This window comes from Fistularia commersonii, chromosome 5 (assembly GCF_037954325.1).
Source record: "Fistularia commersonii isolate RoL2024-O1a breed Wild chromosome 5, RoL_Fcom_v1.0, whole genome shotgun sequence".
Classification (NCBI taxonomy): Eukaryota; Metazoa; Chordata; class Actinopteri; order Syngnathiformes; family Fistulariidae; genus Fistularia; species Fistularia commersonii.
The window spans coordinates 14,517,421-14,527,629 of NC_141288.1; positions in this window are offsets into that span (position 1 = coordinate 14,517,421).

Consider the following 10,209-nt stretch of genomic DNA (forward strand, 5'->3'; position numbering starts at 1 on the left):
AGGACACATTGACTGCCAGTTTAGCATAATAACTCAAACAATCATCAGAGATTTGTTCCCCTTTTCACAAAATAGAGAACACCCCCCAAAAAACACAGGCACCCAGCTGGTGACTCAAGAGTATCCCCATACCCGCCAAATATTTACACCCCTTGTGACTCCTGGGCAGACAGTCAAGCCATTCTTTCATAATTTGGATCCTTAGCCGAATCTGTCCTCGAAGAAGAGTCCATTAATATCTTTCTGGGTTTGCGCCTACTTCCACAGAATGCACCTCTGTAAGAAGTGACATTATAAGTCCAGGAAATTAGTTTACCCCACACTAAGTAATAAAACACATAACTCTGTCAGACCCTGTCATCACTCAGATGTGGCTTTACAAATATTGTCATTGTTTGATTTGATTTGTGTCACCGTTGAAGAAAACAAAAGTGGAATAAATGCTTGATAAATAAATAACTTGTGAAATTTTGAAATTTTTAGAAAATTACCTTTCCACACCAGCAAAGTTCAGCCCCTGATTTGTGGAAAATATAACAAATTAAAAGTGATTGATATAATGGATAACTGTTTGCCATATATATTGTTGAAAAGTGTTTTATAGAAATTGAAATGTGTCAAAATTGAGTTAAACATTACCCCAAGGAGTTGTTGCCAGTTCTTACCAGTTCGTTTCTGTGTTTGTTTGTGAATTTGTTTGTTTGTGTTTCAGTTAAAGATGAATTGTGTTGACATATCTTATATGTTTGGGGGTGTTCTCCGTTAACTATAGTAAGAGAGGATTATTAAGACTGGGTTCCCCAAGTCTGAGTGAATCTGGAAGTCATGTGGTTGTTATAAATGCACATATGACCATTTGCTTGAATATCCCTCCTTGATATTTTTGTTTTAATGCTGTTGCACCTCATGTAGCTGGATTGAATTACGCATTAATTTCGCGTCAGTCATTGGTGTCTATGACCCACCCGAACAGCAGGAGGCACTGCTGTAAAGGCATCTACAATGTAACAAATTATATACAGTTCGGCCCAGAAATATTTGGACAGTGACATAAGTTTTCTTATGAAAACATATGCAGAATACAGTTGTATAATCAATATGGGCTTAGGTGCAAATTCTCAGATGTAATTTGAGAATTTTCACATCCAAATTGGAGCAAGGGTTGAGTAATTACAGCTGTTTAATATGTGGCCGCCTTTTTTTCAAGGGACCAAAAGTAATTGGACAATTGACTCAGAAAGCTGCAAAAAAATAAATAATATTCTGCATAGGCTCTCGCCAGAGTTAATCCCAAGTGAGGTGTTTGCATTTGGAAGCTGTTGCTGTGAACGCACAACATTTTGTCAAAGGAGCTCTCAATGGAGGTGACAGAACGGAACATCCTGGTCTGAAAAAAGAATAAATCCATCATAGAGATAGCAGAAATGTTAGGAGTGGCCAAATCAATATGTTTGATACATTATGAAAAAAAAGACTGCACTGGTGAGCTTGGGAACCCAAAAAGGTCTAGATGTGCACAGAAGACAACAGTGGTGGATGATCCAAGAATCCTTTCCATGGTGAAGAAAAAAACCCCTTCATAACATCCACTCAACTGAAGAACACTCCAGGAAGTAGGTGTATCAGTATCTAAGACTAGCATAAAGAGAAGTCTTCATGAGAGCAAATACAAAGGATTAACCAAAAGGTGCAAACCATTAATCAGCCTCAAAAATAGCAAAGCCAGAACCGACAGATGAGACTGAGATCAACCTGTACCAGAATGATGGGAAGAAAAAAGTTTGGAGAACAATTGGGACAGCACATGATCCAAAGCACACAAAATCTTCTGTAAAAAGTGGTGGAGCCAAAGTGATGGCACAGGCATGCATGGCTTGTGTTTAGTGATCATGTGACAAAAGACAGAAGCAGCTGGATGAATTCTAAAGTGTATAGGGATATACTTCCTGCTCAGATTCAGCCAAATGCAGCAAAGTTCATTGGACAGTGCTTCAAAGTACAGATGGACAATGATCCAAAGTATACTGCAAAAGCAACCCAGGAGTTTTTTAAAGCAAAGAAGTGGAATATTTTGCAATGGCCGAGTCAATCGCCAGATCTCAACCCAATATAGCGTGCATTTCACTTGCTCAAGACAAAACTCAAGGCAGAAAGACCAACAAACAAGCAACAACTGAAGACAGCTGCAGTAAAGGCCTGGCAAAGCATCACAAAGGACGAAACCAACCGGTTTGGTGATGCCCATGGGTTCCAGGCTTCAGGCAGTCATTGTATGCAAATGATTTTCAACAAAATATTGAAAAGTAGCATTTTACTTCGGGTTATGTTTATTTGTCCAATTACTTTTGAGCCCCTGAAATGAGGAGCATTTGCATAAAAATAGCAACATTTCCTACATGTTTGATCATATGTTTTTGTTCAACCCCTTGAATTAAACCTAAAAGTCTGCGCTTCGGTTCTGTTGTCGTTGTTTCATTTCAAATCCAATGTTGTGGCATGCAGAGCCCAAATCATGAAGATTGTGTCACTGTCCAAATATTTCTGGGCCTAAGTGTAGTTCATGGTCCTTGAGTCTCAACTGACTTTTTTGCCTTGTTTCATCAAAATTCATCTTTCCCATCTGCTGCTGGTCAAAGCATATCCTCAAGATGCAAGTACTTATTTCGAATGGATGTGCAAAACAAAAGATTTTTTAAAACCAATGAATTACAAAGCACAATAACATAATAACATTAAAAAATATGTCTTGACTAAGAGTTCAAAGTTAGTGGTGTTTCGAGGAGCCATTCAACGTCATTCACTGATTCTGATTGTAACATCACAAACTACTGTATAGCAGTGAGAAGAGACAAGAAAATAGACAAGATAAAAGATAAAACAAAGAAAAAGAAAGGGAAAACATTTGTATATTTTGCAACCTTGTTTCCATTTGAGTAAAGACACCTTATAATCACAGATTGGAAAGCTGTTGTCTTTCAGTCAACCACCTGTCAGTTGAGCAGTTCTGTTTGATTCTATCCAAACAAAGAAGGCGATATAGACAAGGAGGCAATAGCTGGTGTGAAGCGCTCCTCCACTGTCTTGACCCCCAGAGGTCACTGTGTACCAGAACACAAAAGACGAGCAACCCTGCCCTCTCATATCGTCTTTCACATCATATTTTTCCTCTCTGTCAGCCAGTGTTTAAGTTGACCGCCTGCAACACTGATTTAAAGCTGTATTTAAACCAAGAAGAACCATGTGAGTGATGAGACCACTGAAGGAAGAGGTTCTTTCCACACCTTGATGTTTACCTTTCCTGTCGGCTTGTTTCCACAAAAGCAGTGAAGCCCCTGACTGTTTTGGTCAGAGAGGCTGCAGCTGGGGGAAGACTGAATTCTCAGCTCAACACCTTCCTCTGGGGAGGGGGGCAATCACGCTGCCTTTCACATCCATCACTTTGTTTATTAGCTATGTGTTTGTGTGTGTGCACATGCATGTGTGTACGCCTTTTAGTGAATTTACCTGACTGCAGCCACAGTTCCAACTTCAAATTGTGGGTGGTTCAACAAAAGCTTTAAACACGGAACAGAATTTATGTTTTTCCTGCTAGATTATGGAGAGTTTGATGTTCTTTTTGAAAAGAAGAATAGTTTTGAACATAGTTCTTTATCATGACTAATGGAATTCCACACTTTGCCTCGAAGTTATATTACTTTAAAAAAATGAGATGCGGTCAGCACACAATGGATGGAAACTATTTAAAGCTGATCATCACATTCTGCAGATGAAAGTGACTCCCACAAATATCAAATTATATTATGTTTCTTGTTGATAAGGAAAGCTACAATAGCAGTTTTGCTGGGTAATTTTCAGCATGTCACAATACAAGCACGTGCACCACATTGAAATATTGGTCTTCGAGAGCAAATCTACCTTCATCAAACAATATCAATGTGTTTTATGTTACTACAATTGAGGAAAATAAATAAATTACCAATGAACTTGATGAACCTATAGCCTGCCTTTTGTTGGATTCAGGCATTTCCAATTCTGTCAAAACTTCAGGCAGCATTATTTATTTCTGCTGAGCAGCCTCAGCTTACAGAAGTCTGAAAATATTTTGACAGTTATGAGAATACTGCCCTGATTTACAACACTTTAGAGGTGAATGACAGATTTTGATATAGTTGTGAAAGGAACCAAAACCGGTTTAGAAATCACATGAACAAATATAAAGGCTTACCTGTGATGATGTTCATATTTATGATCAACTTACTAACATTGACAGTCCATTGACCTGCACCAGTCGTTCTCTACTTACTTTTAAAAAAGGCAATAACAATATAACATGAAAAAATAATGCAAGCCTCTGATACTTGCCTTTTGCAGAGCTGTGAAGGGTAGTGAAATATGCACCGTTCCACTGAGTCACATCTCGGGGTACCAACGTATTAACACATTAAAATTGTGTGAGCGGAGAATTCTACATAAAGTGGTTGACTGCAGGGAGGATGCCGACATTCAGATGCAGGGGGCCCCTTAAGGATGGGATATGGATAACATTCATATTAGAGACGATGGTGCTAAAGTTGTCAATGACTTATAGATATAAGAATAATAAAGTTGAAAAAAAAAGGTTTGAATGACTGTCACTCAACTGCTTCTGTAATGTCTTATTTACGTGTTCGCGTTATTAAATATGGATGGAAGAAGTCAATAAAAGAGATGAATGAAAAGACGCCATTATTTTTTGGTTTTGTCACACCAAGTGAGGAGTTTGCACATTCTGCACTTTATTTCAAGAGGTTAACCGGCAGTGTGAAGATAGTCTGGTCTTGACACTATTTACCCATCAAAGTATTTGTCTTGTCTTATTATATACATCTGGTCTTAAGCTGGGGCAAAGAAATCTATGTGAGTTGGGACTTCAAACAGGAAATAACCATGAGTGATAACTGATTGTTTTTTTCATCCCAAACACCTCAATACGTGTATACGATTCTGTTTCATGCGCTATTTATAGTTTGTTTGTACGACTTTGTGTTTGAGCACATCTGTGTTTTGCATATATGGTTAGGATTTGTAAATGTACCGGGTGCGGTATGACAGAATACAAACAAATCAAATCAACCTTGTAGACAATTCTGATGAGCTGTTTAATCTTGATGTTGAGACAAATAAACACTGTATAAAGGTTATTGTTTGGGTTAAAGTAAAGTTCTGCTTAGAATGGTATAGCTTGAAACCTTTGAAAAAACCTTTAGTTTTTCATATTACTTTCAATTCTCATACTTTGGATACTTGAAAAATTGCATTTCAAAAATAAATAAATGAATTAAAATCCCTTTTGCCTTTAGTTGCATAAAAGGCTTTTTCATCAGACAGGTATCTCCTGCTGCTCTGGAACAAAAACCTCAAGCCAGGCATGAATGTTGTGCATCATTGGTCACCAAACAATAGGCCAGGGTTCAGAAACAGAGGAGGTGCGAGGAGGAGGGTACGCATTTAGATGACAAGCAGCAGGAGGTTGGAGGGGAGGGAAAAGTTGAGTGGGGGTGGTGAAGTTGAGTCATATGAATCCTGATGTGTACCCCCTCCAATGACAGAGGCTTCTGTCATACTAGGGTCAGAATTACCCCCTGATGTTAATGCTGTTTTTAATTTTTACACTATATATGTAACATATAGAAAAGTTTTGTTGAACAGCTGGGTTATAACAACAAAGGCATTCAAATTCGGATTGTAAACTCTCTGTCTCATAATGTCTGCATTAAAGCAGTGGGGTTTTTTTGCACTGCAAATTTTCCCCTGTGGATTCGCTTTTTGTTATCTCCCATCAGATATGTTAGCTTCCTCTTTTTCATTCAAAATCAGTCACCTATTAACAACATTGTTTTCAGCAATGACCCTTTTAACCCACGCCTGACCTGACAGCTATGTGGTTTAATCTAACAAGTGCTCTTTCAAATGGTAATTTGATGTCCCAAACATATCTTTGTTGCACTCTCCTACTCAGACCTGACATTAATGCTGGTCAGAAGTGAACAGCTCAAATTTCTGAATATAGTGACTCATACTGACATCCACCACATCCGTCAGGAATTGGCAAGCATTTAAATATTCTGATATGAATCTGAATAAAAAAATGTCTTCGCAACCTGATCGGCAACTTAATTTAACCTTAACCGCATGAATAATTCATTTTTAAATTTTAATTTAATTTAGAATTCATACGCAATACCAAATAAATACAAATACCAACAGGATGAGGAGCATGTATCATTTTTTGTGTCTCAGTCTCTGTGTCATTTAGAGTGTGAGTTAAAACACACACACACACGCACACAAGGACACAAACAGACAGAGTGGGAGAGAGAAGTTCTAGGGTGAGTAGTCTTATGGAGAATAGTGATATTTATTTAAGTTGGTTTAAAAATAAGAAAAAACATTTCAGAGAGTGATGTTTTTCATTTTCTGATATTACTGAAAAAGCCTATACAAAAATTGCCAGACTTTCCCCTAACAGTTTTACTGATATCCAATCAATGAAAATATTGTTTTTCATCTTTTCTGGTTAGTCAGTTTCACTATTCCCACCACGAGACCCAGCCTCACCCGCCCCCCTGCTCCACAGGCGTCCTTGGTACTGTGTAAGGTACCCTCAGCAGGGATACCTCCATGCGTATTTGGTTTATAGAAAAAGTGTATGTTCACAGAAGTCATTGCTTTTCCCAAGTTCGTACATCTCATTCTCACTTTACTAAAATGTGAATTTGTATATATGTGAATGATGTTTCATCTTTAAATTCTATTCACCGTTGTTCTGTCTCAAAAACAGATGAGATGCATCCCCAACAATGATTTGAAATTACAACATAAGCATTGATCCTAATTTGGTCTTATAGTTTTGACCTTCCATCTTGAATGACTAATTCATATGCCGTGTTAAACCATCTGTTTCATGGGGGGGAAGAAAAGTGAAAACAGAATGCACAAAAAAAAGTCATCAATCATTGAATGAGGGCAGATAAACAGAAACAATCATATAGTGGTAGACATGGATAGATTTACTTTAAAATAAATCAAATTAAACCCACTGTGTGTGAATGTAGCCCTGCAGCACAAACAACGCATGCATGTTATTGCATTTCTGAATGAATGCTCCTTTTCCACTGACAAGCATGTGAGATCATGCATTTAAGATTATATGACATTTACTGTTTTGTCTACTGCATGGCCTTTTTGCAAGCAAATACATGGTCTTGTATCGATATGCTGTGGTCTACTGTGGAATTTGTGCCACCTACAGCTTATCTTAAAACACATTATTTGATTAAAAGAAATTAACATTAATCTAAATTTGGAGGGCAGGGTCTATTCATGTGGTGAAACACAAAACACACCTATTTTTTGAAAGTCTAACACAGCTTCAACACACTTTATTTTCAATCAACTGACATTACAAAACTAACCCCAGCTTACTGTTCTGTATATTTCCTGTGCATCTTGTATTTGCAAGTGTTATTTGCAATGCTTATGTCCTCTATTGTAAGTCGCTTTGGATAAAAGCGTCTGTCAAATGTAATGTAATGTAATGTAATGTAAATTAAAGAGCCTTCATTAAATGTGATTGTATTGTTACAAATGTATTTTTATCTATCACTGTAGTAAAGTACATATTTAAAATCACATATTATTGTACATATAAACAAAAAAATCTGTATTTATGTTCAAAAGAACAAAGAAAAATATATTAGACAAATCATTTTATGCTCTTTGTGTTTCCTGCCAGGGAGAAAGGGCATACAACCAGAATCTAAGTCGGATTTGAGTAACACTATATTTTATGTTTCACAACCACATGTGAGGTTTGTTTTTTGCCTGCGTTATCAGGTATTTCTGTTAATGTGCAAGGATCAATGATTTAAATTTGTTGGTGTATCCTTTAGCTGCCCCCACTGTGCTCCTCCCAACTGTTTAAACAGCTGTGCTTTCTTTATCACTTCTGGGACCCACCACTGATTCTTCCTGGAAGGAGGGGTAAGTGAGGTGAGTGTGTGAAGGTGGGGGGTCTTGGCGTTGGAGGCTCCCAGCAGGGAAGAGGTCTGGTGTGACTGCTGCCTTGTTCAGCTGGGCTCAGATGTAGCCCAGGGAAAGACACAAACTGTCACCAGTAGACCTCCAGCATTGAAATACTCTTTTTTTTTTTTTTTAAATAAAGGTAGAACTCAAATTATGGTCCAATAACACAAACGTATCAGTACACTTCTATGAAAGGTGAATCCATCTCATCTAATTATAGCTGTCAGTTGATTCCTATCATTGACTGTAACTCCATGTTTTATAGTTGGCTCTAAAATCATTTATGATTTCTGAGTCAATTGGGCCACTGCCCAATGGCTTCTAGTCTCTTGTAATGACACACAATTTTTGTGCATTTTTTACACACCAGCATTGGTTCTGGTTTTACTGTTTGTTACTGGTGAAAAGGTAATAGAGTGTGTCTTATTTTCAGGGATGAGGAGATGGAAGCAGCATGTGGGTGAAAAATAATAAGCAGCACAGGGGGTCACAAAATATTCAAGATTTTAATAAAAAAAATAAGGAAACGCTTGCTTGAGAAATGCAAATAATTACTAAGGTGACTCCCTCCAAGACTCATTCAGATTATGTAAATCCTAATGCTTTTAGATTCATAATGTCAATTTTCAGTTATTTATAGGTATCGTGGATAATGAAAAATAAAGTTGTCAAACTTCTAAAAACCGCTTTAACTCGATGTAAAGGTTGGAACCTGAGTGCGTCTTTATAGGACTTTTTTCACTGATGCTTATCATCAAGAAATGTCATTGCCACTAACCTAACAATTAGTTTCTTTTAGATTTCTGAAAAATATTCAGTCCAATGGACTTCACAGTATTTTCTGTCCCTCTTCTTCAATGGGAAACACATACACACTAAATTGAGTTCCAGAGCATGTTTGAAATAAATGTCAGTAAAACAAAGTGCAAAAGGTTGATTAGGAATTTAAATTGGATATTGAACGGACTTTTCTGTATTTCTGTGAGTGTGCCTGGCTGCAGCATAGTTATTATTGGATAAAAGGCATGCCAGTCTAATAGGAACTGAAAAAAATACAGGACAATCTGGTTACAAATGAGCTGCAATTCCACCTCAGGGTGCATGATAATTATAATCAATAGCAACCCCAAGCTAATGTCCTATATTCCCTGACCTTGCACCCAAGGTGAATGCATCGGTTTGCTGGTCCTTCTCACATTTAGATAAATGGTGTTGATAACGGTAATGATTTCCATATTGGGATTTCCTGATTTCCCTTCACTCTTGTGTAAAGAGCAAGATAGTGAAATTCACAGACTTGCTAAAGTTGAGCAGAGAACATAGAGTAGTCAACAGCGAGTGTTTGTGCCAGTGTGTGTTTTGGGTGGGGGTTGAATTATAAGTTGAAAGGACATGTTGACAAATCACCTGGCCATCAATCTGCAGGCCACCACAGTACATGCCAAAGTTGGTCATCCTATTAATTATGTGAGGCAGGAATCTTATTAGAGCTCCAAACACTACCTCATTTATCCCACTGACCAGTTCAGACAGCAAACATTTTGTTTTGTGCTTACATACTTTAAATTGGCAGTGGCCACACAATGTGGACCTTGACACGGGCCACTTTGGAGCCTCTCAACCACCCGTCAAAATCAACGCCACACAAGCACAGCCTTGACAACACATGCACTGTGCTGACACTCAGAACACTCCAGAGTTGTGCTGTTAGAGCACAGTCATGACTCAGCACCTGGAATTAGGCTCACAGCAAACCAGTCTAAATGAATTCTCCTCAGACATGACGCATGTGTACTTAAAGCAATAAACTCAAATGTTTTGATGCAAATAAATGATTGACATTGATATCCAATGTTTCTCACAGGTGGTCTTTTACAATCAGCTATTTTCTCGTAAATCGAGGAAAACTAATACATCTCTTTAAATTTACTGAAGTGATGACTTCAAGTATTGAATGGAATAAAGGAAAGAAGGTAGGAAATATTCGGGAGAGACTAAACAAAGGGGAAATGTTGGTGAAAACAATGTTCCAGACTAATGTGTATTTAAATTGTGCATTATCTCTGCTCTTCAGTGTCACAAATACAGTAATATTATAAACGTGTCAGCATTTGCAAGTTACTGTGTTGTACATTCAGTTGTGAC